Source organism: Camelus bactrianus, chromosome 20 (assembly GCF_048773025.1).
Source record: "Camelus bactrianus isolate YW-2024 breed Bactrian camel chromosome 20, ASM4877302v1, whole genome shotgun sequence".
Taxonomy (NCBI): domain Eukaryota; kingdom Metazoa; phylum Chordata; class Mammalia; order Artiodactyla; family Camelidae; genus Camelus; species Camelus bactrianus.
The window spans coordinates 682,693-691,962 of NC_133558.1; the positions used below are offsets into that span (position 1 = coordinate 682,693).

Below are 9,270 nucleotides of genomic sequence, written 5' to 3' on the forward strand. Positions count from 1 at the left end.
TCTTCCAAAATGAAGCTTTTTCGTATTTACATCATCAGATCTGTCGGTTTTTCCTTTATAGCGCTGCACTTCCTGCACAGTCTGGACAGCATCTCCATCGTAAGGTGACAAAACTGTGCTCTACCATTCTTCTAGCTTTTTATTTTGCTTTCACATTTATATATTTCAACTGCCTGATGTAGGTGATTATTCAGGGTGTTATGTATGATTTTTTTTCTTCCACATGGAGAGACAGTTTTTCCGGCACTGTTCATTGACTAATTCCTTTCTCTCCCAATGAAGTGACACGCCACCTTTATCATAAAGGAAGCTCTTTCGTGCAAGTGGACTGTCTCCACGTCTGAATTTGTCCCACAGGTGTGCCTGTCCATCCTGTGCTGGCGCCACACTGCAGCTCCACAGACAGTTCTAACCCTAGACGAGGCGCATCCCCCGGTCACTAATCCTCACGACCAAAGACGTCCCGTCAGACCCCACGCCTGCCCTTCTCCATACAAACATTAGACACATTTTGTCTAGAGAGAGAAAGCCAATGAAATTCTGTTTAATGTTGCATTAAATTTATGTATTAATCTGAGGAGAATTCTTGTTTATTTATTCATTAATTAATTTATTATTGCCTTATTAATCAGATCTTACATTCTGTTTTTTGATAAAATATTATGATTTTATCCTTGGGTGTGAATAAAATTTCCCCCTTAATTTTAGACTAAATTTCCTGCTCGGTCCTAACTGGTTTGGTATTGAGTCTCTTGGATTTTCTATGTACACAGTATTTGATTAGTAAAAATTAAATTAAATTAAATTTTAAAATTCTACTTTCTTTTTCATTAGCACATCTTTTAAAATGCTGAACACTAGAAATCACAGAAGACACCTTTATCTAACACCTGATTCTGGGGAGACACTCTCAGTGTGTCACAACGTGAACGGTTCTAATGAGAGCAAAGGGAACTTGAGACTCTGAAGTCACAGTCATGGACACCACAGCAGGAACGACAACAGGGCGAAAGCGAAGCTAACCTCTGTGAACGCACACACGCACACCTGGCCGCGCTCACCCGGAACACCCTCGGGGACGTAGGAGTGACAAGCACACATTCCACAGCGAGCGACGACCCCGTGACACACCGCACAGCCTCGGGAAAGCCCAACGTCCGCTCGTGGGAGAGGGAGGCAAGAATGAGTATCGGTGTCGAGTGTTCAGGATTATTAGGAAAGAGAGTTTCGACCTCGCAGACCCCTGAAAGGGTCCCAGAGACCCCAGGGGTCTGCAGACCAGATTTTGAGAACCCCTGTTGTAACCCCTCCAAAAGCTTCAGGGATGCTGGATTGAACTGGTCCTGAAGGTGGAGTCCGGGGAAGAAGAAAGACCACAGCACTGGCGACCTGGGCTTTCCGGCCGGCTTAGGGAGCTTTGAAAAGGAGAAGCCTCATAAACGCTCATGTGCTGTCGGCTTTCTCCTGCAGCTGCAAGCTTCCAGAACAGAAAGGACCCCGAGGGCAGCCTGCACGTCATCCCTGCTTCTCCGCAGCTTTCCCTCAGTTCCCAGGGATGTGTTTAGCTGAGCCGTCAGTTCCACACATGTGCACACCATTCTGGGGACGGCCAAGAACATTTGGACAATATTGACTCAATGATGGGGACATTCTGGCTCCAGACTGTGCTGAACTTTGCCCATTCCAGAAATATCCCATAAGGCATTCCCAAGGCTCTGAGTGATGCAGACCACATTTACCCACTTAGCAGGGACATGTATCTACTTCCCAGGGGCAAAATGAGACTGAAAACAGGGCCTCGGCTTCTTCCGGATAGAAGACGTGTGAACAGTGCCCACCATACAAAGCCTGCCTTCTCCCAAGGCTCACAACAGCTCTTGGAGTCGAGAGCGATTTTCCGTGGACCTGGTATCAAGCCCCACCCTCCCTCCCCCCCATAAGCGTGGAGGTGAGGGCGTCACCCCCGGGACAACAGGGCCTGGGAATGACCACGTCAGCCCGCGGTGGTGAGCACGGAGGGCTGTGTCCGCCCCTGCCGATGGCCTGGGAAGCAGTGAGCCTGCATTCAGCTCGGGCCCGGGCCCGGGGTGTGTCTGCCCGCCACGGGATGCGCCAGCCCTCAGGGCCGCCCGCCTTTCTATTCGGGACGCAGGGAGCTGTCTGTCCGGCTCGGGCTGCTCGGGCTGCCACAACCAAGTGCCACAGGGCGGGCAGCTGACACCACAGACGTTTATTCCCTCCCAGTTCAGCGCCTCTCGTCCCAGATCAAGGTGTCAGCAGGGCTGGTGTCCTGTGAGCCTCCCTCCTAGGCTTGGAGAGGCCGCCTTCTCCGGTGTCCTCACATGGCTGTCCCTCTGTGTGTGTCTGTGTCCTCAGCTCCTCTAAGGACACAAGCCCTGTGGGATGAGGGCCCCCCGCAGGACCTCATTTCAACTTAATCACTTCTTAAAGGTCGCATCTCCAAACACAGTCACCTTCTGAAGTCTTGGGGATTAGGACTGAAACACGACTTTGGGGGGGACATGATTCGGGTCAAAATACTGTTTCTCCTGCAACCCATTTATGCTCCTTTAAGTTTTTCTCATAACGAGTCAGGAAGCAAACACATGCACCTCATTCACCTCTGAATCTGCAACACTTAGCAAAGGTTTCTGGCATGTAGCAATGGTTCAATATGCATTTTTTGAAAATACAGAAGTTCTACAAATATTCACTTGTAGATCCGCTGGCATCACAAAGAGGAAAAATAGTAAAACAAACAAAAAATCCCGGGCCTCCCAGCCTCCAGAACTGCGAGAAATAAATTCTGTTGTTCAAGCACAAACCCCCTCCAAAAAAAAAAAAAAATCCTATTTTGAAGAGGCTCCGTTCTATCCATAACTTCATAATAACAATCATTTATTCTCATACCATACCCCGAAGCACTAGACATAAGAGGTGATTATGTGCTGGAATTATTAAGCCTTAAGTTGCTTTCCTGGTGGTAACAAGATGATCCTATGACTTTACTTAGGGTCTTCACCCTGTTTTAAAGACAGAAGAACTGAATTAACTCTTAAAGCATCGTTTTCAGAAGGAGACTTAGGGCCAATCGACCAAGTTGCTCACCGAGCAGCGTGTGTTTTAAACTGTACCTTCCACAGACCAAAGCCTGCCCCGCTGTCGAGTAACGGCACTTTCAAGACCCACAGCGTTTGCAGGTTAAAGGAAAATGGATTTGAGTCAAAATTTCCCCACTCGCTATTGCATGATTCAATTTCACATGTAAATGAACTTCACAGCGTAAGTGTTTAAAGCACGAAAGTAAGCAAAACTGGTGGGGCTTTTTTCCTTTCCCCCCTCTCGAAATAGAAAGCAAAACAAAACTAAACAAAACAAAGAACAGACGCTCCTCAAGGCACACGGCAAAGCCAGGACGGTTACATCGTCTTTCACACAAACTCACAGGCGTCTGCATCTGGAGTTGCAGGGCCTGCGTCTGTGACCAAAAGCCATCGCACGCTGGGTCTGGAAAACGACTCCTCAAAAGGAAAAGTGCTGCAAAATGCAGCCAGCTTCTCCAAGGTCACGGAAAAAAGTCTTTAAAAACAAAGTCGTTCTGAATTCCACAAGATTGGCCAGAAGCTTAAGCAGCCCAGATTTTTCCCTGCGGATTTTCGCCTCCGTGAGCACCACGGATCCCTGACGTACCTCCGTGGGGAGCAGCAGAGAGAAGCAGGAACAGCAGCCCCCGGCCTCCGTGGGCCGCCCGCCCGCGGGCCAGCTCCTGGGCCCCGTGTGGGGCAGAGCACGACGTTAGGAAGCGCAAACAACTGGGAGTGCCCCTGCCTGCAGATAGCCTGTCCCACAGCAACGGCACCTGAAGAAAGAGCTCGCCTGAAAAACGACAAGGGAGGAGAAACCGGTACAGAGAAACCGCGTCCCCCTTTCAGAAGCCAAGTCCGCGAGACCTCGGGCACTTCGGACCCCACTTCGACGGGCCTGCTCGGGCTCAGAAGCCGAGCCGAGGTGGCTCTCCCGCAGTAAACGAGCGGGTCCAGCCCAGCCGGCGGGCCGGGCCCAGGGCGCCCTCACCACGCGGGCCCCGGAGGGCTCAGCCCCTGGGGGAGGCGACAGCAGGAAACCTGAGATGCACTCCCGGAGACAGAGGCCTCGGACCCTGTGCGTGCCTGCGACCCAGGGAGGCTCAGACCCAGGGGACGGGGAAGGAAACCCAAGCACTGCGGCCTCGCCCAGAAGCCACCCTCTGCCTCTGCCGCAGGGCAGGCCCACGGCCCTCCACCCGGACTTCATTCAAAACAAGAAGTATTTGAAAAACCTTATTTTCACGTTCAAACTGTGATAACCCAGAACAGCAGGAAACCTTTGATTGTTTTGTTTGTTTGTTTAGATTTTTTTCTCTTCTCTCTCAGACAAAGGAAATTCTTTTAAAAATAAGGAATTTAGCAAACTTCCACCAAGGTATTCAAAACAAAGTGTGGGGGGCAGGTCTGGGCCTTGGACCCACAGCCACAACCGCGTTCTTTTGAAATCAAAACGGGAAAACGTGAGAATGTTTAAGTTTTTTCAGATGAGAGGAATCTGAAGTAGAAATGGGGACAAGGGGACAGAGAACACACGGGACAGACCCTCACTGGATGCGTCGCCAGGTGCCAAACACGGCAGGACACAAGCAGGAGCTGCACTGTCCCCACATGGGGAAGCCCCTGGCTGGGGACCCTCCCCACCTTCACCCCCGGGGCCCGCCTCTGGAGGACCGAGGCTGGCAGAGGTGACCTGCAGCCACCCAAGAGCAGCCTCAGGGCGGGGAAGGGGTCTGAACCAGCGGCCCGCATCCACACCTCACAGAGGCGTGGTCCGTGCAGTCCCCAAGGATGGACCCTTGGACACACGTTTTCTATTTGGAAACAGAGACAGCCCTTGTGTAATCTAGGAATCGCCAAGCAGAGAGTTTACGGCCCACATGCTAAGTGAGGGGGACGGGACGGGGAAGAGGGGGCTCATGCCGACTCCGCACTGAACCCGTACGTCCGCCGTCGAAGTGCTTACAGCTAATTGGTGGGCCTTCTGTGGTCGCTACATCACAGGTATTAACAAGACTCACTTGTGTAAGTGTCAGCCCATCGTTCCAGCTCTTCAGCGTGTGCCAGAGGGTCCCAGGGCCCGGACAGCCACGCTGATGGCAGGAACTCCCACCTCGTCAACTCCCTCCCTGCGCTCTCATCACCGTGGGTTCTGAAAGGACGGTTCCACCCGCAGGAAAATTAGTTTTCGGTCCCAGCATCTCTGAAAACTTTTGACCTCACAAGAAAAGACCCACGAAGACGAAGAATGAGCACTGCATCACTAACTCCCACCCTTCCTCCTCCACCTGGTGGTCAGCTTGCGTTGCCTTCACTCGTTCAAATCAAACTTCCAAAATTTCACAGGTCCCAGGCCGGGGGCAGAGAGCAAGAGGGAAGAGGAAAGAGAGAAGTCACCAGGCTTTGTCACTACCGGCTCCTATTCTGTCACCCTCTTAGATTGGGGTTTCACGGCTGTTCCTGAAAACCGCCTTGTACCCACGGCCAAGATGAAGACGTATGTGGAACCGGGGATTGTGCAATCCGACTGCACCTCATTCCAGCAGCCCGGGCGGGGGGGGGGGGCCGGGAGGGGATGACTTGGACCACGAAGAGTGGCCTCACTTAGACAGAGGGGCCAGGGACGTTTTATAGTGAGGTTCGTAGCAAAACGTTTGGGTGGGGAGGGGCTGGTTGTGCAGCCTCAGGGTTGCTACTAATAAAAGTACTGGTGAACCGCTGTGCTAAGCGGCCAGACCTATGATGTCAGCGTTCATTTTGCACATAGGAGCTATTTACTGCCCCATAAGCTGGAAGACAGGGAAATTGTAAATGAAAAAATAATTTCCAAAGCTGAAATGCAATCACTCATTTGACAGCACCCTGAGGACCACCAGGTCCATCTCCAAGGACTTCTGCAGCCAAAAGCAAAGCCCTGTGTCCCAAGTGGTAAAAACCTTCCTGCCCTGATTCCATTTTCAGTGTTTATGCCACATCCAAGCCACGACCGGGTCAGCAAGTGTATCTCTAGGGGAAAGATGTCCCTCCGTGTCCCAGTGCCTGCAGTCAAGATGCAAAGGGGGAGGGAGGAAAGGTGAGGGGAAGAGAAAGAGGCCTGAGAAGGAACCCCACATCTTGGGCCCTCTTGGCTGGGGGTGGGGGTGCAGAGAGCCTACACCAAAGTCACCTCTCTCCACCTGGCTTAGACTGACCATGACCAGAGGCCGCACTGCTCCGGAGGTGGAGCCAGGCTGCAGGTGACCCACCGCAGTCACTAGAAAATGCTTGCTGAGCAAGCAAAGTAGGTGCCCCACCCTTCTGCCGCCTAGGGTAAAGGTTTCAAGCCCAAATGCCGCCTCTGGGAGACACTGCTCCTGCCTTTCCCAGCCCAGTGCAGGAGCTGTGTTATTCCAGGAGCACTGGGGAGTGTCCCCCAGTCCATCCAACATGCTGTCCATTTGATGAACAGTACCCGACACTCAATTTTCCTCCTTTGTCTGGGAAGCGGAGTCCTTCACATTCAACATCCATTTCTGGTTCCTTAAGTCAGAAAATAAGGTAATAAAGAATTTATCTTAAACTCTTGGCCAACAGAGTGATGAAATTCTAGAAACAATCTCATTGAATTGGGCGGATAAAACACCCACTACCACCAACATAATTTGGCATCGTCTAGATGTCCTAGCCAATGCAATAAAACATGACAGAGAAATAAGAGGTACAATGTTTGGCAGCATTTCCGAAAACATGTTCCTTGGAACGCTACTTTTCTGAAACGTTAAACAGCATTAAACGGTTTCTTTGTTGTAAGACTTTTGCTATGAGTCTCCAAGAGAGACACATTATCCAGCATTTCCCAAAGTTTTAAATATTAAATTGTTTTTTCTTCTGAGAATTTGAGAAGTCTTATGTGCTTTGTTTGGAACACTCTTTGGGAAATTCTGACTCCATTTGTTTCTAATCCCCAGATATTTTAATTTATGTATTTAATCAAATATATCCCCATGAACTAAAACAGCAGTTAAGAATAAGGGCTTTAGGGTTAAAAAAAAAAAAGGTTAAAATCCTACATCCTGGACTGAGTGACATTTTCCCATGTTTCTTGAGCTTCAGTTTTCTTCTCTGTAAAATACAGAGCATGACATCTACCTTACAAAATACTGTGCATTTTAGGTCGGACAATACACGTAAAGTTGTTTAATATGCTGACTAGGGTATCTTTTAAAATTCCAATTAAAAGGACCATGACATCCCACTTCCATCATGGAATAGTCAAAACTAAGAAAGATGCAATGAGGTGACTCCTCTGTTATCACAGCCAGCGAGGCTGAACATGCTTGCAAAAGCTAGAGAAAGCAACCGGACAGTTTAATCAAAAGCCTTAAAATTATTCGTATCTTTTGATCTAGCAATTTCACTTGTGGGGTAAGAGTTATGGAAAAGATGCTTGTTGAAGCTTTTTTATAGCAGTGAAGTTGTAGAAACAACACCGATGTCCTTCAGTAGGGCGCTAATGAAACAGCTGCTTCCGGGCACTAGAGAGTTGTCTGGGCTGCCCTGTGGGGATGTTTCCTCTCGGGCACAGTCTTGTTGGAAAGCAGCACCTGCCAACCCAGAAACTAGGGGCCAGAACCTCCCTCCTCCCCACAGGCCCGGAGCGGGCACTGAGTCCAACTTGACCAACGATCACCTCTTTTGAGCTGAAGAATTATGTTGATAAATTACAAGCCCTCTACCTTAGCTGCTTCCTGGTTGTGTGTGTGTGTGTGTGTGCGTGTGTGTGTGCCTGTGTGTGCACGTGTGCACGTGTGTGTGCGTGTGCACATGTGCGTGTGGGTGACATCAGTGTTTTTCTGAGTCTCCTCAGAGGTGTGTTTATCTTATTCTTTTCAAAGAAACATCTTTTGGTCTATAAATTATCTCAATATTGCAGAGGCAGGTTGTACACTTTCTTTTCCTGTTTCTTTTCTTTGTGTTTGTCTTTGGGTTTTGGCTGTGTTTATGTTAGAATAAGGGAATTGAGAACAAGCTGGAGTGCTGACGGTATGGGGTCAGTGGAAAGAAGGATGATTAAGTTCAGGAGAACAAGAGGGTAACAACGGAGCAGGGTCTCCGAGAAGGGGAGGGGTGAACCCCCAGCACAGGTGGGGAAGTAAACTTCCAACAGGAAGGGAAAGGCGTCTCCCTTTGCAACTAGAGGGAAGGAGGAAGGAACTCACGTGGAGGAAGGGGAGTTTGTAGGTGGGGAGGGTGGCAGGAAGAACTTGGGGACAAGGGTTTAAGAGAGAGCTACCGTGCAGAACAGGAGAGAACTGACTAGGGAGACAAGGAATGATGATCAGGCCACCCTGAGAGCCCATCTGCGTTGGCTCCCCACAGATTTTTTGTTTTTTAATGGAGGTACTGGGGCCTGAACCCAGGACCTCGTGCACACAAGACATGTGCTCTACCACTGAGCTACACCCTCCCCCAGGATGCCCATTTTCTTGAGACCTGCCATTAGCTTTATGGTGTCCTTCCTTCCTGAGTGCAGAAATGCCCTTCTGGCCAGGCAACTTCAGGGCATGGATTACTCGAGTGGACCCTGGTGTCCAGCAGTGGCAGCAACTACAGAGGGGTCCTTCTGCAGCTAAGTGGTGGGATTCAAAGTTGTTCTGGTGATGCAGCCTCCAGCACTCACCCTTCATCCCTCCCCATCATCTTTAAACAACCTTTAATAAATGCATTTTCCACTGAATCTAGCCAGCGTGGGCTCTGTTGTTTTTCAGTAAGAATTCAGACTAACATTTGTTCCTTTGCATTGTTCCACCACTCTTATTCCAGGGTTTTGAGTTCAACCATTTGCTTCTTAGCCCTCAGAATTTCTTTATGTCTGATCATCAGTTTCAGAGCTATAAATTTCCCTTTAAGTAATGCTTTAGCTGCACTTTGTCATAGAGTCTTTTTCTGTCATTAGCTCTCAGCATTTCATAAATTCCCTTATGATAAGCTTTGTAACTCTCTCCTTATTTTGTACTGGGGGGGGGGGGGTGCTCCCAAACGGGGTTTTTTTTTTTTAAGCTATCCCTTTTATGTCCTTGTTAGATATGTCTAAATGTGTTGCACTGTGATGAGTGAATGTGGTTCATATGATGTTAATTCTTTGAAATTTATTTAGACTTTTATATAGACTTCCTTTGTGGCCTAGGACATGGTCAATTTTTGTGAA

The 9,270-nt window shown here is 49.3% G+C and overlaps 1 non-coding gene across 1 annotated transcript; it reads right to left on the minus strand.

The window, feature by feature from the left end:
• Positions 1–8,457: 8,457 nt before the first annotated feature.
• Positions 8,458–8,530, minus strand: TRNAT-UGU (transfer RNA threonine (anticodon UGU)). The gene has a single exon. It is a non-coding gene; the product is annotated as a tRNA-Thr (tRNA).
• Positions 8,531–9,270: the final 740 nt, after the last annotated feature.